The sequence below is a fragment of the Puntigrus tetrazona genome, unplaced genomic scaffold, assembly GCF_018831695.1.
Source record: "Puntigrus tetrazona isolate hp1 unplaced genomic scaffold, ASM1883169v1 S000000904, whole genome shotgun sequence".
Taxonomy (NCBI): domain Eukaryota; kingdom Metazoa; phylum Chordata; class Actinopteri; order Cypriniformes; family Cyprinidae; genus Puntigrus; species Puntigrus tetrazona.
The window spans coordinates 149,714-173,554 of NW_025048504.1; the positions used below are offsets into that span (position 1 = coordinate 149,714).

The 23,841-nt window shown below is 35.7% G+C and overlaps 1 protein-coding gene and 1 pseudogene across 2 annotated transcripts in view; both read left to right on the forward strand.

The window, feature by feature from the left end:
- Positions 1-804: 804 nt before the first annotated feature.
- Positions 805-1,547, forward strand: LOC122335820 (annotated as a pseudogene).
- Positions 1,548-2,560: 1,013 nt separating this feature from the next.
- The window catches only part of LOC122335819 (gamma-adducin-like), an 80,406-nt gene continuing 59,125 nt past the window's right edge, over positions 2,561-23,841 (forward strand). Inside the window, exons 1-2 of one of the 2 annotated variants that reach the window (XM_043233628.1) lie at positions 2,561-2,643; positions 20,349-20,401. The gene's annotated coding sequence lies outside the window, so the exon portion shown is untranslated. The remainder of the gene's footprint in view (positions 2,644-20,348; positions 20,402-23,841) is intronic. The other variant, XM_043233632.1, reaches the window with a different exon arrangement.

A 23,841-nucleotide genomic window follows, 5' to 3' on the forward strand; every position in this document is an offset into this window, starting at 1 on the left:
CACACATTGATTCAATAGTCTATAGGTTTGGTGAGTAAATAAATCCATACAGACTATCAAATCAGTAATTTCAGTAAAATCAGTAATCAGTGTGTGATTCAGCTTGACAGCGTCTTCTCTCGTTGAATCTCTCCTAAAACGTCTTCAAACTAATTTCAAACAAGCTCAGTTGAACCCTGCACAGGCCTCAAACATATGCTTTTGACAAGCCTTTGTCCAGCAGATTATCAGAATTACTGGCCCGAATCAGACTGGAGCCCATGTGTTTTTTCTTTCTTCACCATTACAATATATAATTTGAACAGATCTTTATTCTTGTAGCGGCTTCCTATTTGTTTATAGCCACTTCTGTGTGGGAAAGTAAAATTGACGCTGCTCCCAGAAAATTGTTTGATTGAAACTGGTGTTTATTGTAACAAAGGAATTAATACTTAAAAAATAAAATCAAACTGTGATTTGAAAGAATTGATATGCAGGTCAAAAAACTGTTTCCCTTCCCCCCCCATCTTGCCACATCACTTCCTGTTTAAGATGGCTACCCACAGGAAATGCCAAAATGGATGTAATTAACCTTAACCACCACAAGAGGCATACCTAAAATAACACATACAAACATGCAATCCACATAAACAACTTCATGGCACCTACAATTCTTATGTAAAATAACGGAACATTATGAATATTGTATCAAAAGTGAAATGTATTGGTAAAAATGTGCACGAACCCTGTAAGCAGCATTAAATAAACTTCTACTTCAATCTCCTAAGCATTTTTGGCAGTTGGATCTGAATAAACTTTGGTAGCATGAGTAGAGAAGAACTCCTAAAATGTCCAGATCCAATGATATGTCCTGATAATCCCAAGAGATTTGATGGCCTTCCGCAGGTTCTGTGTAAAGAGCGTCTAACTGGACACTGTTACTGGGAGGCTGAATGGAGTGGATTGGGTGATCGTGTCATACGAGGGAATCAGTAGGAAAGGAGAAGGTTATGAAAGCAGGTTCGGAGCCAATGACAAATCCTGGATTCGGAGCTGCTTCGGGCAGAAACTGATTTCCTGGCATAAGAATACGGGAGTACACATTCCTCTACCAGCACCTCCATTAAACAAAGTAGGAGTGTATGTGGATGAGCCAGCCGGGATTCTGTCCTTCTACATTATTTCTGACACAAACACACCCAGACATTTGTACACATTCAACACTACGTTCAGTGAACCCCTTTTAGCTGGATTTGTGCTGTATAATAATTCAGTGACTCTCTGTGATATTTAAAAAAACAGAATGAGTCATTTCAGTTTACTACAAGATTAACAGTGGTCCCAAAAAGTATTCACTCTTTAGACACAACTCTTGAATAGCATAATAAGTGCCCTTTATTTTTGTTGTTACTGTTGATCTGTACTGTTCATAATTGTGACAACAATTTAGTAACAACAAATGTTTTTCAGATGTTTTCCCATTTATCCATTTTAATAACAGTAGTTGTTTTAAAAACCACCTGTTGTGTATTCCTTAAAATCACTGACTATATTTAGTTTATCAGTCATTAAAGTTAAATATTGAAAAGCTCTGTCACATTATTTAGCCTGCTGTTTTCTTCATTATATAATTTCTTCATTATATAGACCTATGTTTCATTGGAAAGACAGTTTACATAGAATTCTTTGTATATAGCAACTTAAATATGTATTCCCTCATAGGTTGACACTCATATACACATGCATGTATTGTGATGTAATACCAATTTTAAACCACTAGATAGAAGCATGTGCTCACAAAGAATTGGTAAAATCTGCAGACATGCACATCATTAGATAAACCTCTTGAGTGAATTCCATTTGAAGTTTATTCTGTGTGTCTTCACTTTCCAAGTAGAATTTGGTCAATGGTGTACATTATGGAAGCCATTTTCTGCCAATTACACTTAAAAAATTCAAACTAGATTAACAATTTAATTTTAGAAAACTACATGCAGAATATTTGCTAAATTTGAAAATTAAAACAATATACACTATCACTGGGTCTGGAGAAGATAATGAAACTATATTATTATTGCTACATTGGGTTAATATTGTTAACCCGATTATTATTTAGTTAAAAAAGGGATATTTAAAATTATAAATATTATTTAATTTAAAATTTGTGATAAAAATATATATACAATACAAAATATATACAATAATGTATTAATACATTGCTCAATAATAAATGAAGAAAACACAGTTAATACGTTTACAAATAAAAGTTTTCAACGCTTTTTCATGAATCAAACATTTAACAAAACGTTGGCAACTATATATTAACTACATAAATAATGAAAATAAGATTTTTTTCAAATAATTTTTACTCTGAAATTTGTAAAGGCCGCTTTTACGGCTGCCATATTGTGCTCCTCGTTTAAACGTAACGAGCCGTGGTTTCCTGCCTTATAATGGGCAGCTGCAGATAGCTAGCTCATAAGGATCAGCTGAAGCCGTTTAGCTTGACGTGTGACGTCAATCACCCTGCTGATATCATCTGCGCGGCGCTCTTGACGTCACACGCTCTTTACTGCAACTACCCTGAAGTACAGTTTAAAACGCTCGTGCTCCTGGGCTGAATGAAAGTCCCAGATTGGACGCAACTTCCCAAACGCGTCACAGGTAAGCGGCATTTAATGCGCTTTGTCTCATAGATGCGTTGTTCATGCCTCGGTTAGGTCTGTGGCGGTATTCAGTGGATTTGTACGGTGTCCCGCATGTCTTCAGATGCCGCTCAGGGACACACGTTTATGATGCTCGTTTGAAGAGCTGCTGCTGATGAAGTTGCGATGCGCTGAAGCTGCTGCGGCTCTCACATCGATGCATATGTAATTATAAATAAGAGTATTTTGAAGTAAAAAAAAAAAATGTGTGTGTGTACTGTGTATATTTATTATGACCATATTAAATACATACATGTATATAGTTGATATATTATTGGATGTGAAATTTTCTTTACATACATAATAACTTTAAGATAATAGTTACAGTAATATAAGATAATAGACTGTTTTGTCAACTGGCTTAAAAGTCTCTCACACACATTGGCCCAGGGCCTGCAGGCTGTCCTTATTGTTAAGACTTGCTGATGCATAGTCAAAAGTCAAAGGCGTATGCAATGTGATGCTTTAAAAGCTGTCCTTGCATTCTGATAATTCTAGCATCCTCTAATTACAGATCCTGATTTATAAATAATTCTAATTTAGTCAAGCTTGTACTTGAGGGGGAAAAAAATTGAAGAATAATTTGTCTGAAGGGCAAGGTGTGCATGTGCCATAAAATAATACCTGTTATGAGAGATGAGGGTTTTAACATTTAATTTAACTTGAAACGTGTTGATATTCAGGCCACACATGAAAATGTTCAATGCTGTCAGTTCTGTCTTATACAAATTATTAATAATATAAAATTATATATATATATATATATATATATATATATATATATATATATATATATATATATATATATATATATATATATATATATATATTTTTATTTTTTTAACAGATTAAACTCAGTTTTGAACTGCCTACCTACTTAAGCATTTTTGGGTATTTATATTTATGCACAAGAGCAACCAAATATTTAAGACTCTTTAAATGACCATTTTGCATTTGGTTCTTTTTTGTGAATGTTTTTGACTGACTACCTAAGAAAAGAATCACTTCATGCGAGCCATGTGAATGCGAATCAGACAATGCAGTTTGTCCTGTCACTGTGTTCATTGTGCAGATTCACATTTTCCTGCTAATATTGTCAAAATCATTGTCACATATTTCGTCTATACTATAACTTGAGCTCTTTTTATTCATTCTTTTTTTTTTTTTTTGCTTCGCGGGTGTGTCCACTTGTCTCTCTTCACGCTTTTTTTTCATAAGGAATGCATGAATATTGCAGATGATAAGGGGAAAGTGAACGTCTTTCTGTTTTGTTTTGTTTTCGGCTCAGCTCTATCTGGCTCTGTTTGCTTTCTGAGGTCAGATACGTATAGAAATGGATTTGGAGTATCTGCTGTTCAGCCGTGTGTAGAGATGAACACAAATTGTAACTGTAATTTTACCTCCTCTTGTCCTGACAAGCTTTGCAAACTATAGTCATATTTTGTTTGTGTGTGTGTGCTTGCCCTAACAGTGTGCGTCAGTGCTGGAGTAAGTATGGAACCATTTGGAAAGCAGCAGGCTTTTATTTGAACCTTCCACTGGACAAACATGACTTCATCATTACCTCACAATTCCCTATTAAAGCTTATCAGAAACATATGAGCTCCACATGCTGACTGCGTTCTGCCATGGAAACTTTTCATTTCATTTTGTTTTGAGGATATGTGGAGCATGTGCGAGAGCTGGTGGTGGTGTTTTTATTGTGCAACTTACTCTCGCATTCTTTGGTCTTGCCGCTTCATATGAGTCTAATTTCAGGTTTGTTTTATCCTGGTTTTCTTTTTCACTATTTGCATACACCGCAAGGACTGAAAGGTTGCACCCGTGGGTAACTTTTTTTTTATGTAGATGTTTTACTTTGCCAATAAACTGGTGTAAATTAGGGATTTTACTAACCACTTATTTTAAAATTGACTAACGAGTGATTAAGTCCATTTCCACCAATAAAAAAAAATGTAAATACATTTTTTTTGTGTAAAAACAACTAAGGTATATTATTATATTGAGTCAGTAAATAGAAAAAAGTAAGTTTAGACTTAAAATACAAGTACTTAGCCCTGTACAATTAATCAAATTTCTAATCATGATTACAATTATGGATGCCACAGTTATGTAATTTAAGTGGTAATAATCATTTAAAGTCCACTTATGTTATTCTTTGTGCTTAAGAAACCAATCTAATGTATAGTTGACATTTGAGGTATAATACAATAGAAAAGTAATGAAAGGTTTTTTTGTTTGTTTGTTTCAGTAGTATATAGTATGTAGAGCTGTCATGTAGTTTGCTAACAAGCTATACAATATCGCATTCATAACTGAATGTGATTTATCTGTGATTATGAACTCGATATTGAATAGCTTGTCAGTGAACTATGGCTTTGTTTAATAAAGCTTCATTTGAAAACAGGTGATGGACATTTAGTAATAATCACAGAACCAGTTTATTGATGTCACACTTATGATGAACATTTGATTTAATTGTGCAGCCCTAAAACAATGTATACAAATCATTGCATTTAAATTGTGAAAAGTAATAATTGAAAAAAAATTACAATTTTAAGGGAAGAATCATGATGTCTTCAACTCAAGAAATGACTTTGAAGAGAAGAACTTCTCTTATTATCATTGGATGACCCCTCAAACTTAAGTTTTACAACCTGAAGTCCATTGGAGAAAAACATCTGCATTGACATTCAGGATTCCTGTCGTCTACGAGTCAAACACAAGATTTACTAATCCACGAGACGTGCGCACAGCGGCATAATGCGGTCTTAGACATGTCCACAGACTGTTCTGCCTAGTTATTTGATTATAGATGAACGAGATAAATGACAGGGCAGCATGAACAAGTCTTGTAGTATAAATGGATGTGCTGGTGTGCCATAGGACTGCATCACTGTCGGGAATGGCGTGTCTGTAGAATAAGGGTCAGAATAATCTCTTTATACATGTGTGGGTGGATATAGGCCCCATAGAGATAGTTCTCATAGAACTAACACAACTCTATCCCTCCACAGGAAGTGAGAGGAGGACATACCCCATGAGACTTTGGATGTGACACTGAGGACCCCTTTCACAGACTTTGAATGGGCTTATGTCTCGCTGAGATTTTTTCCTCCTTTTCTTTAACGCTTAACATCCTTCTGTTCAGAGAAGATGTGACAAGTTTCTACAGTTGACTTATGTTTCTGTCCTCACTGAAGGCAAAACGTGGCTTTAAAACCAATCGGGAGATATTTGAAGTTTAATTTACAGCTTTACAACAATGTGCAGAAACATGCAGGGAAAAAAACATAAAACATAAAATGAAAAAACACCAGAAGAACTTGTGACTACAAGTTTACATTTTATGACAAAACAAGGTTCATTTGGGTTGTAAAATGTCATGTGATGCAACCCCTCAAAACGTAATATTTATGAATGAATAAATTAATCGTATCTGTAAAAATATTTTATAGAAAAAAAGTTATATATATATATATATATATCTCGACAATTTAAAATTGTGGTGTAATTTCCAAACTACATTAAAACTTTTATTTCAGCATGGATTCCTTTTACTTTGTTATACTACATGACAATCGTAAAGTGAAGTGTAAACTTTTTGTTGAAAAGTGATGTTGAAAATAATTTTTGAAAACCATTGAGAATAAAGAGAGTATTTTTTTTTATGAACTTAGCATTACCCATTTGTTGTTTTATTCTTTAGCAGTCGTAAGTTAGCATGCTAACAGCCTAACCTACTAGTATAGCGTAGTAATAAGTGATTAAGTTATAGATATAAACTGCTCTTTCTTGCCAGGTTTAATACTTTTTCTATTTTCTGTGGGAATCCAAATTCCTCCTCTGGAGTGGTACTCGAGGTTCCTCCAGTTTGGCTGAATTCCTGCAAGCAGAGAATCCATTTGCATTAATATTAGCAGCCCTTCACCATGGTTACGAGGTCGTACCCTGACCATGAGGGAGAGAAAAAAAACAACGCAAGATGCCAAGAGCTGACTCAAATGAGTCTGAGCCGAAAACATTTTATGTCCCAGCCAGTTTTGTGCATGCTAGGTCTAAAAGGCCAGACATCTTACACAAGAGATTCAAATTGGACTAATTAAAATGAATGGAATGGTGATTAAACTTTAATTTTTAATTAAGAGCATGCACTTCTTTCAGTGTGGCCTTGATGTTGCTGGTGGTCAGGAGGGATGTAGCTACTGTGGTTTGACAGCTCAGATGTGGTTTATGTGGGTAATAATGTTGTTTGGTGGTGTTTAGGGTGAGGCTTGACCCGCAGGGCATGTGTCTGTGTTGAGAACGCATTAGTAAAAAACAATTTCCAGGTCAGGAGTTTAATGGAACCAATCACTGTCATTTCACATCTGCTGAAACCAGCACAATCACTCCCAGATGTGCCCATGTCTTACGTTTCAAAATTGTGGGCTAGAATGCTATTTTTACACAGGGACCCTGTGTGAACTAAAACTTGGAGTAATTTTAGAGTTTTCTTAATGTTTCTTCAACTTTAGGCACATATACTGGTGCATACCAGAAAATTTGAATATTTATGCTAATTTTTACCACACCAAATTAATTGCTATTGTATTCAACATATCAAAATATCAAATCTGCATTTTAGACTGATTTCTAAAGGATCATGTGACACTTTTCATCGCAGGAATACATTGCATCTTAACATATCTTACAATAGAAAATGGTTATTTTATTTAGTTGTATTATTTTACATTATTTGCTGTTATTTGTGATCAAAGAATGTAACCTGGATGACCATAACAGGCTTTTTTCAAAAACATAAATTCTTGCCAATCCCAAGCTTTTATTTCTATAATTTCTATATTTTATATATGCATTAATTTGAACTGGTTATATTATAAAGTCACCCTGTCAAACACAGGTCCTTTTCCACATTCCACAAGTCATGAAGAGAATTATTGTAATCTTGTTCTTTAGCAGAGACAAACATAAACCTCTAGAGACTAAATCTAACTTTATACAGTTGTTTTACACTGCTTCCAATGGACGACGGACCTTTGTTGTGGTTTAAAAGCAACACTTTGTATCCATATAATCCCCAGTTAGTCCAACTTTATAGCATTACAGAATTATGAATCAGAATTCTGACATCCTTTCTTCATTGATAGATTGTAGGCGCTTGTTTTATTTTACACGTCAGATTACTAGCACTTCGTTTCTCTGTTTCTTGGTTTAAATCACACCTAGCCTCAGATCTCCTCAGCAAATCCTGTGATCTTAATTCAAATTCAGTTTTAGAGAAAGTGGGCGTGAACTTTCATGGGTGAGGTTGGTTTACAGCCCAGTGTGGTTTGGGGTCAGATTAAAATGTGCAGCGTTTATTCGAACTCTTTTCTAAAGAAGTTCTCCCTAAATCCTTGAGTCTTTTGACAACGTAATTGAAGGTGTGAATCGCCAAGCTAATCCTCGTCTCCGCTCAATTTGTCATTGAATCGTTTGGAATTCTTGCTTTTTGAGTTTTTGTTTCAACTTTTTCGCCCTCTCTCACGGTTGAGCACATAAACCTGAGTGCATGTGTGCTAATGAAGATATATACATGCTGGCAGCTGTACATCCCTCCCTGCAGCCAAAACAGCTCAGCTTTCCCTGGAATGTAGAGAGTGCATCTTCAGGTGCGGGTCTAGCCTGAAGTTATACACATGTATATTACAATTACAGAATTTATTTCCAGCTTTTTCCATAGAATGTTTTTTTTATTTTAATTTTTTTTTTTTGTAAAGTATCAAGAAAATCTTGTTGAATAAGGTTTGGAGTGCAAATATGTATGGGTGTGTGACCCTCTGACCGTGGCTCTAAGGGTGGTGTGTGGCATCCTGTCCACAAAGGAAATGTGTTCTATTGCACTGATTGCGTAAAGAGGGAAAAACAAAAAAAACTAAATATAACGACTCATCTGCCTGAGCAGACACACCCTTCCCGTTCCTGTTGTCTATTCTGTCTGAGTTGGTTCAAATTTTTTATATTAGAAGCAACGTTAAGTCCAAAGATTTTGGCTTTTACTGGTATTGGGAATTGTGATTTCATTCTGGTGACTCAAATCAGTTGATTGATTTGATTTAAAAACAAAATACTTTTTTTTCATCTGCTGACTTTATCTAAAGGTTACGAAACTACACCAGCGGGTGGGGACAACTGAGTATTGAACATATGAATCAAATTTGTTGCAAAACATGTTTAGTTTTTGCTTTTCACAGACAATGTATTTGTGTTTCATCTGAGTTCATATGACTGACACCAAACAAGACTTTGCATCTGTCCGAGTGTCACATACAAAACTAAGAATACCTCACAATTAACTGAAAAAAGCTTCCATCAAGGTTAACATGCAAATGAATCTAGATGATTCTCATCACGTATGTCTAGTATTAAATAAAGGTCCACAAAATCCTGATTATTTAATCAGGAATACTATATATTTTTGGTTATATGACATGTTTTAAAATTCCATTAGTTGATGGGAGCCACAGCTAGAAATGGAAGATCACAAGTTCTTTTTTACTCAGCCTGATAATGATTGTGTATGTTACAGTGGTTATTTAGGGATGTGTAAATGACAGATAGGAATGAGTTTACTACTGTGGGCTGTAACAAGAGCAATAAAGCTTTCTGAAAGTGATTCTCCTGCCAAATTATAGATAGACGTCCAAGCTCATTCCAAATGCATGGAATTCCCTTGTATTACTGGAGCTTTACCATGTTTATCAGGGATCACATTCCTCACAGACACTAGCTGCCCTGTTCAGATATCTGGTAAAAACAACCAGCATTGAGTTGGCCTAAAATTACATAAATTATTTGCATAAAACACAAACTCAACAAGCAAACATACTGCTATTCGACACAGTCCTTTGGGTCAGGCTGTGTGTCCAAGTTTATGGAGAAGAAGTGTGGCTATTTTTATCCAGCTGGATGCATCCTGTCGTAAGTGATGAAGTTAATAGTAGAGTAACAGCAGTTTGACCTGTGACCATGTTGCAGTGTTTGACGCAGGTTTGTGTGTCTTATCTGGTGAAATTCATGATGGTGTTACAGTCCAATTATAGATTATGTCTGGTAAATTTAGACTTGCCAAGCTAGACTTTTGACTATTTAAAAAGTTTGGTTCACGTTAAAAATCTCACGTCAACTGCATTTCCCTAAAACTTTGTTTTTCATTATTTTGTGGAGTATATTATACATTTTCATTTCTCTAAAAATATCATGTGGTGCAACCATCAAGTGAAAAAAAGTATTTTCCTTACATTTTCTATACATGTGACTATAAATATAAAAATAATGTATGAATATTGTTGCGCCATGTAAGGGTCCCCCTTTTCCTGCAGAACGGAATCCAGAGGCCCTGGTCGAAGGCCAATGCGTGTTCGGTCTTTTCTTTGCGTCTCGTTAAAAATCACTAATATTTATTAATCTTTTTTCCAATTGTAGTACTGACCTTATACATAATTTTATCTGACTCCAATCTTTCGTGATTTTAGTTATATTTATTTAAATGTAACTGCTGATCCCTCTAATTTAAATTTGGATCATTAATTAACTATAATATTTTCTAGTTTCAACTTATCATTCGTTAGGGGTCTGGGTCGCTTAGAGACCTTGTTTCGCCAGAACAGACTCACGACACATCTTAGTCAGAGGCTACACCGTAGATCGCTTACCTTAATGCAGCCATCTCCTCGATTAGACTCAAAAAGAGTAATTTTTTATGCGTTCCCTAAGTAATAGCATGCTAAGCCAGTTTGGTGGCCAGAAGTCAAGATCTCAAGACGGCTCCATCCATCGATCGTTGATCTGACTCACCCTAGCACGCCAACAATGCGGAAAACCTCAGAAGTCACTAACCTACTAGAAAAGTTATTTCAGACAATATTCAATCAATCAATCATTTTTATTTATATAGCGCTTAATATTATAAGTTAACCAAGATTAACATTTATTTTGCCAGACAAGAACAGTTTCCAAATTGGTATAATTGATAAACATTTGCACAACTGATCAGCAGTACAAAAATAACACAAAACAAAATAAAACAAACTTAAAAGGTTATTATACCTGGTCTTTAAAAAGTACATAGTGTGGTGTATGCGGACACACACCACACTACGGGCCGATCTGGCTACAGAATCGCGCCTTGTTGTGTTTTGTCACTTTTCTTATATACTCAGACCAGACAAAGAGATACCAAATGTAGTTATAAAAACCTTTTGGTGTTTAGGTTCCCGTGCTCCAGTGTCACACCTGGCTGGAACACGTTCAGAGACCCAAAAGGAGGACACACCTCCTTCCCAACAGAACACAGTTTTACCAAGTTCTTCAAGGTGTTGTTTACTCTCTTTTTGAAGTCCTTTTGTTCCTTTGAATGTCCCTTCTCAGATTAGTCTTTTATTATTGCATTTACAGGTTTTGATTCACCTCCTTACAGCCATGTGACACTTGCCTAAACTAAACTAAATTCTTAAATTTAAGAGAATTATTAACCTTGTTAGTCTTTTTTTTGTTTTGTTTTGTTAGTTCCACTTAACTATAAACTTGAATTTTAATTCAAAACGTAAAGCATGCTCTTAATACAGTAGGTGCATTAACTTAATTCTATGCATGTTTTAATATGCTGGTAGACTAAAAAGACAGTGAAAATGTAAATGTTATTGATAAGATGCAATAAGATGTGTTATGGGTGAGGCTACTTTAATGCAGAAGGATATTGCAGTTCGTTCTCGTAACACAGTTTACAAGGCAAGGACCGCTTTTCATCCGCAGTTAACACTTATGTTATGCTGTCCTAATTTTGTTGCTAAACTGGACAATTCACTGAAAGATTTACAGAGCAAATGGAGGGCAGCGTTCTTGCATAATGACTGATGTCTAAATGTACACTCTTTTCCACCAGTTCTTTACCACTTACAGGCCGTTTCCTGGATGTGGCAATTTAGTCAAGGACGAGGCAGCGGTTTACTCTTAAAAATGACCCTGAAAGTGCGTGGCACAGCAGGTTCTGTCTGCCTGAGATTGTATTTTCTTGACATTTATGCTAGTTCCTCTATTTAGCAGCCTTTTCCCTGCTGTTTTTGCAGTTATAGATTATTGTCAAATGCCAGCACGAAGAAAAAAAAATCACTGGAAAAATGACTCTAGTTTTCACTATCTCTCAAGACCGTTATTGCCAGCCAAAGGCCTTTGGTGTCGAGCCATGATCAATATGTGACGCTCTCAGTTCTTGAACTGATTTGAATAAAAAAAAACAAAAACAAAAAAAAAAAAACCCTGTTCTGGGTTACTGTGCTAGTTTAGTGTTGGTATTTTGACAGCAAGCACATACTGACCCCCTCCCTGAGTAAAGCTGATATAATTGTGTGAGGGGTCTCCTACTGTTGTTTGCCTTTTTTTGCTTTTTGTGTTACCTTTTTGACTCCTGCTCTTAAGAACATGTAAAAAATGCTTTTTGGAGGAATGGCTGAAAATCCAGTATTCAGATCAAGGCCTTGTGGTTGTGTATAGAACAGTCCGGTTGCATCTTTGAGTTTAAAGCATCTTGTAATATGCTTTTGAAGATGGTTTTGTTGAGTAATGTTTCAGAATGTTCCTTACAGCTGCTTAAGAAAACATGAAATTTGAAATATTGAAACATTGTGTTTGGTAAACAAAAAAAACAAAAGACATTTATGGCTAATATGTGTTATTTGCTAGTGAAAACATAATTTTGAGTACTGTATTTGTGTGGATATTTTGAAACTTTTTACCTCAAAATACAGCAAATAAATCCTTGCATATACAGGACTATGCTTGCATGCCACAGCATTTTCCTGATGGTAAGAAGCACACGGTTTACTTTAAGATAACCAAGTACTGCGGGTCTCAGGCTTATCAAAGCACAGCTTCAAACTCATATCAAAGTTTCCACTAAGGATGTTTGGCCGTGAAAACAGATATCAGGGCTGGGGAAGTAACTGGGAAACTGTAGATACAAGTTAACCGTTGCTAGCCGCTCATAATAGTGCGGTCAAGCTATTCATATACAAAATTAGTTAGAAACACTAAATTTATATAAAAAATCCTTCAAGTCCTTGGTTTTCCAGCATTTTTGTGTAATTGAACCATACAGTAACAATCATTTTGGGATCCATCTTTTCACACTGAGGACAATGGAGGGAATATAAAACTGTTACAAAAGTTTACATATTCATGCTCCAGATGGAATCAAGATCAGGGTAAAACAATGTAACTTCTGTAGCATCAGTACAAAAGAAAAAATAAGATTTAGGAAAAATATAAAAAAATGTACACATCTACAATCAAATTGCTTACTTCTGAAAGCATTCCAAACTATTCTAGTCATCCAATCCTTCCCCTGGTTAAACACACCTGAAACAAGGTAATCAAGGTTTTTAGGATTTATAGAAACTTTTAGGCCTGAATGTTGGGACAGGCTGCAACCGAATTGCAGGAAGTTGGCTTCCAGAACCAGAATTGGCTGATGATACACAAGCAACATGCAAGCACTACCTCAAAAAACATCCATATACTACAACTCCAGATTGTTCCATTGGAGAAAACAGACATACTATAACAGTTTAATATATATATTTATTTATATTAAACCAGTCCCTGGATAGCACATGTACGTTGGCAAGATATCTGTTAAAGATCTCTTGATCTGGAAAGCATCTGCTGTCTACAAACATCTGGCAGATGTCAGTTTTACATAAATTCTAAATCATTAACATCTTAAAGACATCTAAAAGGAGACGTCAAATAGACATAATGCAGATGAGCAAACAACCTAAATAATGTCTTTCAGATATAATTGTACACCTCTCCTAGACGTACGTGAGCTATCAGGTTCTGTTTAAATCAATCTTCTGATTTGAATTCTCTAAAATGGAACAAATCTCCCAATGTTTACATGAGTATACATTCTTTTAATCAGCAGTTTAGCTACAACACTGCTTAATGGAAGTATGAAAACAGCTGAACTATTGTCACTCTACTGGATAATGTAATAGTTAGCAATGGTGCTACTTTTAACTACTTACTTCAAACCATGCGTTTGTTTTGTTTATGTTGTGATTGTGTGTTACAGTGACAGAGATGCAATCCACTGCAGGGACAGGAAAGAATTCCATTTCCTCTTCCTATTCTTGATTAAGTGGACAGGAAGTGCTCTTTTTCTTTTTGTCAGATGGTCTTGTGGGTTAAAAAGCTGACACAACAGTCTTTGAAGAAAGACAATGTCGATGGTGTCACTTTCTTTTGAATTTGTCAGTGGATGTATGTAGGTCACCCCATATGATCTTATGGAGCAGTCATTGTGATGTCTCTATTTAGGGAGGAAGGGGAAACCAGTGACCCTGTGATGTCACGAGATGGGTCTCTGTGATGACGGCCGTGCACCGGATGGATCTGTTCCATGGCCTGTGTCACATATATTTTGACAAGAACAATTTAGCTGCATTAAGAATCTGACTGTTTTCTCCGATGGAGAATCTCCGATCTGGAGTTGTAGATGTTTTTTTGAGATAGTGCTTGCATGTTGCTTGTGTATCATCAGCCAATTATGGTTCTGGAAGCCAACTTCCTGCAATTCGGTTGCAGCCTGTCCCAACATTCAGGCCTGAAGGTTTCTATAAATCCTAAAAACCTTGATTACCTTGTTTCAGGTGTGTTTAACCAGGGGAAGGATTGGATGACTAGAATAGTTTGGAATGCTTTCAGAAGTAGGCAATTTGAACTCCCATCTTCCACCTTTCCTACAAATTAGTTTTATTAACTGAACCTGGCTTATTTGGAATGTTCATTTCAGCTCACTAAAAAACATGCATTAAGATCCAGGGAGTAGGAAATTTTGAACAGATTGTAAATGTGTAAATTTTTTCTTATTTTGCCTAAATCTTTTTTTTCTTTTGTACTGATGCTACAGAAGCTACATTATTCCCAGAAGACAAAACAAGCTAAATTTACCCTGATATTGTTTTTTCCATCTGGAGCATGAATATGTAAACTTTTGTAACAGTTTTATATTCCCTTAATTACAAATGTTTTGTGCTATATTCTAATTTTGCACCAAAATGAAATTCCAAAGTTAAATTTGCACATTTGGATGGAATCCCAGCTAATGTTTTTGCTCCCATTGGCGTTTGCCACATGGTGTTCATTTGCATGAAATTGAACTGTTTTAAGTTTCGTTGAAGCTTGTTAGCTGTTAATCACCAGATACAGCTTGAAAACAATGACTTTTCTTTGCGTTGTTGTTTGAATGATTCTCATCTAGTTTTTCTCTGTAAAGAGGGGCTGTCTTAATGGTAAGTTCTTCAGGGTAGAAAGTTTATGTGAGAAGGGACGTTGGGGATCCAAATGAGTGGTTCAACATGACATTTAGCATATTTTATTCTCATTTTCATTGTTAAAACAATAGATTGACACTGAGGAAGAAATGAGCCTGACAGTGCATGAAAAGGTCACAGTTGTTTCCCCCTCTTGTCCATCTGTGTGTTTGGGTGTGTGCAGTCCTCACGCCTCACAGGAGATCTATTTGTATCAGATCAGTTACTCTTTCAGTGCTCAATGAACCGAAACCCTAACATTGCCACAGTCATGCCCGTAACATACAAATCATGTAACATACGGGTGTGGCTGAAGATCTTTGATGCGATTAGCAATTTGGTGATTCACCAGCATATAAACATACATCAGCTAGCCTTTTAAGAGATAGCTGAGCAAAAAAATTTTGTTCACATGTTGTGCAATTTTTTAACAGAATTTTTGAGAATTAGTTAAAGCTGTTGCCATACAATAGAGGTGACCAGTGACCAGGAGAAAAATAAAACAGCAATTTTTTGTAAAAGTTGTTCATACGCTTTGTGAATTTATAAGTTAGTTTTAAAATAACTGAAATAATTGGACTGCAATTCTTCTTTTAAAAGTTTGTCCTTTTTTTTTATTTTTTAATCAACAGATCTAAGTAGATTTTGCTTCTATTTTTTTATAGTGGTTGCACCCTTTTTTTCTCTGAAATTAGTCTGTATTCCATTAGAACCTCAAAAATGTATAGATTTTTGATAGTTTAAGATAAATCAGTTACTTAGGCTGTATTAAAAGTTAGGAAGTGTCCCTTGATGCAGTGACAGGCTGTTTTACATAAACCACATGCTGTTTGTTTAAAAATCTCATCCTTTCATTGGACCGAAAGGTCATCAGCCCATCTGCTCCAGCTGTGAGATTGCACTGACCTCACATCTCCGCTGAGTGTTTGTATGTGTTTGTGCTTTGGCTACAGTCAATACACACTGAGTTTCTCGTCACTGTTGAGCTGCTTGTTCCCAGGAGATTCTGACTCACTACATCAGATAACCGTCAGACAAGTTAAAAGCAAGTTTTCCTCTTTGGTGCACTGCCAGTGTTTCATTGTGGCAGTGATGGACCATTAAACCCTGTTTACCCAACAATGTCAGCATACAAAGCATACTAACTTATGTATACAGGTGATTGTGCCAGTCCGTGTCGTGAGGGTGCGCGTGCTCTCTCTCTTCCTCTTCCTTCCTTCCTTCCGTCTTCGGGGGGCGAGGTGAGTCCGTGTCATGGGGTGCCGGCTGACCGGTCTATATGCTGCTTTCTGCAGGGGGATAGGAGAAGAGCCGTTAGTCGTGACGATCATGGAGGCGAATGCTCAGTGACGGCATGCCGCGTGGCCTTTTTATCCCAGCCCGCTGATGAGCGACAGCTGAGACCGGTCAGCCTGTGACGAGTGCGTGCACGTGCTCCTCGTTGGTTACCAGGGCGACGCTGATGGCTGCTCAGGACGCTCGTCACAATACATATATATATGTGTGTGTGTGTGTGTGTGTGTGTGTGTATAAAGCATATTTCATCAGAAATAAGATCATTTTTGTATTTTCTTAAAAGTAAGAAAATTATTTTAACACTGTTTATAATATTAAATTATGAAACAATTATGATGATTTTCACCATATGTGACCCTGGAGCACAAAACCAGTCTTAAGTACTGGTATATTTTTAGCAATAACCAAAAATACATTGTATGACTCAAAATTCTTATGGGTCATGTTTTGGGAGTTGTTTTTCATTACTATTGTTTATAGTTTTTTCCTTTGTCTATTTATCAAAATGTTATTTTTTTGTATGTTTGTATGCAGAAAAAAGTGTAATAACAAGTAACTGTCTGCTACAGTTTGTAATAATAAAAATATTTAGACTAAAATATTTTGTAAATTTCCTACTGTAAGTATATCAAATATATCAAATTTTTGGGCAAATATTTTCCTGTCCTGTTCTAATAAACCATATACCGTATAATATGCATGTGTGTGTATGTTTACTAAACAATACACAATTTTTATGTACAAAAATTACGACATTTAATGTAATATAACATTTTGACATTTATAAACATTTTGGGTTGAATTTTCAGCCCATAGAGACTAGCATAAATGCAACTGAAACTCCTGGTAGCAGGAAAACAATTTTTATGATAAAGCAATTAAGACCCATTATGTCATGCCATGCAAGCTAGGTAGGTTTGAGAAGAATGGAATGGACGCTACAAAACTGCACAGAAATCCATCTCCATTCAAAAGCACCTTTGCAAACACTGAAATGATTGTATTCATATTTTCAAAGCTTGTCAGTCCACTGCAGTGGACATGAGGGCCTTTTATCATTTATTGAAGGGATTCCCGAGCACCATGTGTTCTGGCATAGAGCAATACTTACATATTGAGATGGTTTACTGAACACTCATCTGCCCATAAGTCTGTCAAATATACTTTGTCAGCTGTTCAAAGTAGACTTCCTCCTAGCTCTTTGATCACTCTGTTGGGTTCAGCCCATGTCTGACAACCACAGACTGGCAGTATCACATGCATACCTCGTGCATTTGCCAGACTAATATAGTAATATCATCCTAATCAGATTGGAACTGATGGTTTCAACCAGTTTTGAAGGCAAAGTGTCCAGCAAACAGAAAGTGGGTGTGCCATCTGAGGTTGAGACTAGTAATGATGGTTTGGGCTACCCAAGTACACCACAAAATCTCAGCACAGTCCTCTTATATGCCTCATAATGTCCAGGGTGATGAAAAGAGTGTGTCTGTGAATTTCAGAGCCGTCTGACAGAATCACACTAACAATCCAGTGTTACATAAGCATTCCGTTTTCCACAATTGGCACAGGTTTTTAAAATAATTGCTAGCTCTCTGCAGTAAAACTCAAAATTTAATGGGTCCTCAGCCAAAACATATCTGAAAGTGTAAAAACAGATGCTAGTTGTTTTGGTTGCAAATGAAATGTGGCTAGCAAGCTTGCATAAGTGGCAGAGCAGGAATCACCTCGCCTCAGGGACCACCAGCTGTCTGTAGGACAACACAGGCCAGACACAATTATGTAAGTAGTGATGTTATCTAAGTGACCCTGAACCCTATCAGTACTGTGAGTGAAGCATGACCCAATTATCTGCATGTAGCATAACAGGATTAAACGAATTTGAACTGCGTAACAAAAGTCTTAAAAATAAACCTTTATTTTTTTTATTGGTGTCAGTGGTTCCATAAAGAACTATTAACATACATGGAATCTTGTGGTTCTTTGGTGTGGAAAAAACGTATTTACATTTGTTTTTAAAAAGATTATTTTGGGGGGCCAAAATGGTTCTAAGGCATGTTGTAAAATCTCCCTTTAGAAATCTTTATTTTTGAGAGAAAAGGTTCTTCAGATGTTCAACAAGTGGTTCTTTTACGAGCACAACCGTTCTATGGTTTCCAACCAATTTGGATCCTTTATTTGTATAGAGCGCATCACAATCAGACATATCAAGTGAAATAATGTACAGACTCACCGCATTTACTACCCACTGTGTAGTTGACCTAGCAGTGTTTAAACAGATGTGTTGGTACAGACGATAAAGATGGTTATCACATGCTGCGGAACTCCCAGAGGGCTCTAGACAGGGTCAATTTGGTGGATTTTTCCCCTCAGCTGAGCTCTTTGATGGAGGTCTGCTGAGCTCTTGCTGTCTCTTTGTATGAAAGAGAGCAACAAGGAAACATGTCAGAATTATTCATAGGTGTCAATCTCATTTGTGTAAAAAAAAAAAAAAAAAAAAAAAGTTGTTACTCCTTCCTCAAATATAAATAAAACCAACAGATGGCCACCATTCACCATTTTTTTTTAAAGATGAAATTTTGTGGGCAAAAAAGTCCAATAGTGTAGAAATTTAGTGAACAAAGAAGCTACTTTTAAAATTTCTATTGAAATTACTGACTTTTGCCCACGGTGATTTCGTAAAAATAGATAAAGATTATAAAAAGAAATGCTACATTTGTTAGTGAAGTGCTGTAACTATTCAGTTCCTCTGCTGAGCTGAGTCTGTCCACTGAGGTTAGCAAAAAGTATTGCAGTTTCCAAAAAAAAATATTTGCCATCACAACTTTGCCAACATTGACCATTTTAATAATAAATCAGCATATTAGAATGATTTCTGAAGGATCATGTGACACTTTATACTGGAGTAATTATAGATAGTAGTAATAATAGAAACTCAGATTTGCATCACAGAAATAAATATTTTAAAGAATATTAAAATAGAAATCCATTATTTTTCTTGGTACAAATATTTCACAATATTACTTTTTTGTATTTTTAATCAAATAAATGCAGCTTTGTTGAACATCTTGCATCTAAAATATTACAAATCTTATTGTTTCCAAACTTTCCAAACTGTAACACATTTTTTGGAATTGTAATACATTTTTGAGCATTTTTTTCCTAGCTGATGAGTGATAAAAATTGACACCCAATAAGGATCCACCTAGATATAAAGCTTGAGTGTTGAAATTCGTGGACAAAAAAGACTAGTAAAAGCTTATTATAAACAGATTGTTATCGTCTATTAAGGTCTTTGCAAACTGAGTCCGAAATTTTTGAATACGTTTTTCCATATGTCATCCTTTCAAAATGCTCAATACAGATGCAAGAAAATCAAAACTCAGAAAACGTCATAAAGTGTATATATTTTTTTAAGTGTGAAAATTTTGTACAACAATTTCGGACTATGCAATGACTTTTTGTGTGGACACTAATATAGCCATCGTTCTTTGTTTGAAAAGGCCTCAAGTTGGCAAGTTAATTGGTTAGTAGTGTGTAAAGCTCACACACTGAGTTGTTAACTTGCAAAATGTGTTAACTAAAAAAAAGTATGTAAATGTAAAGGTGTTATTGTTCCCAAGTAATGAAACTGTGTTGACATTATGAAGTATAGCATGCAGAAGAGCTGCACAAAGAATGTTTAGCATGATTCCTCAAGGTTTATCTGCAAGAGTTACAATTTGAATATTTTTGGCCTGACTATATTTTGGCATTTATTGAATTGAGGGGGCTGACTAGAGGGTTGACTGTCTTCATTTTTAATCTTTTGGCTTTCGTGTGCATTCCAAGTGTTCAGAGAGATAACAAAGCAGGCTACATCAGATCTTGTAGGAAGTAAACCCAGTTATTTGAAAAGCTTTGATAACCCTTTGGCTTCTGAGCAAAATTTACTGGTAGCTGATGTTTCATTTATTCCAGCTGTATGGCAGCATTTATCACATGATGGTTGTGTGTTTATGTTTGTTTGTTTCAGGTGATCTAGCAGCGTGAGTGTTAACAGTCATTGTGGTCTTGGGCTCTCATCAGGTAAGTCTATATAAAGCTCATTCCCACAGTGAGTCCTTCAGTTAAACCTTGGCTCACAACACCTGTTCTTTTAGCACACAGAAAGACGTGCCCTTAGAGTATGACCTTCGGTTGAGTCTTGAGATGCTTTTGAATCACAGTGCTTCCTGAGGCTAAAAGTGAATATATTAAAATGTGTGAAATGTGTAAAATTTTGTGTTCAAATTAGTTGACATGCATGTTAATTAGCATCAGTTTATTAAATATATATTATAGATATATAGAAAATGTTTAAAATTAAAAAATAAATGTCAACTAATATGCATGCCACTAGATTTTGTAAACGGACAAATTGACCAAAGAGACATGCCAATCATCAAAAAAAAATTAATTGGCTAATATATTGGTCTATAGCTTAATCAGTCATAACATAAAATTAATACTAAATTGGCTATTATACTATGTACTTTTTTTATTTTAAATTCTTTCTGAAAGTAGCAAAATCTTGTGGAAAACAATTTTTTTTGTAGTATTGTAGAAGCTGTGATTACATTAAACAGATTTTATTTGGTGGGTTGTCTGCATTACTGTGCTTATTTTGTATATGTAATCTCAGATTATGTGTTTCATGTAGCTACAAAAAAACCCCTCACACAAATATGTCTAAATATGTTCATTTTGTGACTTTTTGTTGAACATTAGAGCGCCAAGTTAGTAGTAAGAATGACATATCAACCAATATTACACTTGAATGTTGGTTGCAGGTATTACTGATAATCAGGTTTAATGGTAATACTGTGGGAAATTCAACCATTTTTTAACTCATTCAAGTGCAAAAAGATGCAAAAAAAAGTACTTGTGCATTTTCTCGAGACATTTTCTGTGCGTTCATACCCAAAGTAAGCTCACATTAAAACACCTCTCAAACAGCAAATTTTTACACACAAATCCACCTCTTGAATAGTTTTTTTTTTTGCAGCTTAAGCAAAATTTATACTTCTGCATTTTAATTTTAAATAAGAAGGAGTGTCTTATCATTTATTATACTACTTACCATTATACATCAGCAGTTGTCTGTGACGAACAATGCTGATCTGCTGTGGTACAAGTCCTTGTGGAGACTGAAAAAATATCATCTTCTAATTTTCTGTTGTCATCTTCTTTTTGTAGTTTTAAATATATTTATATTTATTTGCCATTGTCACAGCTATACACTTCTCAGACAAGCATAAATTAAAACTGACTCGTGGCCTATGCTGTAAAGGCTGTGCGTAGGTCCGACACAGAAGTATAAATAGTGCTCATAAGCGGTCAAACGTTTGCATATCAGGGTACCATGTCATATCTGTTGACCACTAATGATGATTTAGTGGTCTGTTTTACAGTTTTAACCATTTAGTCCTAAACCAAGTATTAGTCTATACAATGCATTCCATTTCTTTGGAAATTTGAACTCCTGTGAATGGCCGGTCAAGTGGCATTTGGACTTTTGAGTAAATGACATGGATCATGATGATCTGGCGAGACATTTCAGTGTCCTGGAGCAGGAAATTCTGATGGTTGTAATGACCACAAACCCAAAGTGGCAGTTTACAGCCTCCCCTCTCTGTCGCAGCCTTTCTGAGCTCTTGTGATTAATTTAACATGGCTTTAGTTCTTCCCGTTCTTTTAGCCACTGAGAGAGAGTGATGATGGCTCGTCCCTGAGCATTAGCGTGTTTTACGTGACTGTTGGGAGAGCCCTCAAAAACGATGCTTTAAAAGCTTGGATTACACTTCCTGAGTGATCTTTGTGTCTGGGAATTGCAACTGAAACCCAGTAGATTTACTTGTTTGTCTGTCTTTAGTTGCATAAAATATAAATGAAGACAGTTGACTTTAGGTGAAGATGAGCTGGTTTTTGTTATCGAGCCTCTGCTTAAAAGTCGATAGCTTAATTTGAAGTGCTGTTTTGGGGTTTGTTGTGCTTTGGGGAAGACTCAGAGGAGGTTCTTGTCTGCTTGATCAGTCATTATGATTCTTGGACTCTTGTTACAATGATTTTGCATTTGAGGACACAGACAGGGATTGCTGGGAAACAGAACAATGTATACAGATCACTCTGTTAAAGTAGCCGAACTCTTACTATAAAGTAAACACATGTTAAAAAAACATGTTTGGCTCACAAATACCATTAAATGTTTTTACAACAGTTTGAGGTCAAAATCATGAGTTTAATTACTAAGTTATACCCTTAAAAAAATCTTTTTTTTTTTTTTGGATAGTCTAAAGTCATTGCATGAACTCAATTATTATTATTTTTTCGTTTTATGATGGCCTGTGATCTGTTTACACTTGTGAAGTCATCTGTGATCATTTCCACATGCCGCATCAGTAATGTGGTTAGATATTGGCGTAATAATCTGTCGCTGAGGGTCTTAGTCTCGCTTTACTTGTTGTATGTGATTTTTGGCTAAACCCACTTAATGCGACAGCTCTAATCAGGGTTACTGGTAAAGTGGATTTGTGACGCTTTGTTATCGTAATCCCATAAATCATAGTTCAGTGTGAGCAATGTGGGTTTTGATCCGAAAAAGCACTATGGGACTCTTGTTTCATTTACTGTTTTTCCTGGATTCTAAAGGAATGACGCATATGAATAATCGATTATAGAGTCCAAAGCTCTTTCCCCCACTGCCTCTGGCACAACTGTTTTGTGTTTTTTATGTTAATGAAAGGTGTATAATGTATTGACAGCAGTCCAGCCTTTCACAACATTTTTTTCAATGTCTCTGGCTGGAATGCAAAAAAACATCCCACATGACTCCTTAAGCCTACACTTTCCTCCAAAACCCTCTCCTCCCTTCTTTTTTGCTTTCTTACTGCACACACAGAGCACTGATATCACTCCCCACCTCAGTTATGATGTCATTTGTGCAAGAGTTTGGGAGTTTAAACAGACGCAGCGTATGAGTATTTTACCATGCACATTTTTTGTTTAGTCGAGTTAGAGCATAAATTCTTTGTAGACATAATTTTTTGATTTGGATGGCTCATAATTTACATATACAAAGATAAAGATGAGCTTAAAAGATTTTTGTTAAGGTAGAAGTAGATTTTTAAGATATTTGGCAGCTTTAAGACTTTACCAATATGCACAAACTGTAGACTTAGTTTTTGTATAGTTAGAGCAAAACTAAGTGAAATGGTGTGTTCAAGTACTGTAATATTGGATAGATTGTATTTATGAGTTGAACACAAATGAACAGCACCACAAAGTGTAATTTCAAGTAGGGAAACTCAGAAGCCAGAGTTGGGCAAAACATTACTATATTGTACAACTGCAATTCAGTATTATATGCAATACATATTTGTATGTATTTTTTTTTTTTTTTAATCTAGAAATGGTAGGTGAGAACCGGGTGAAAGTAACAAAGGAATTTTCTCGGAGCCCTGATTATATTTGCATTTCAAGCTACTGTA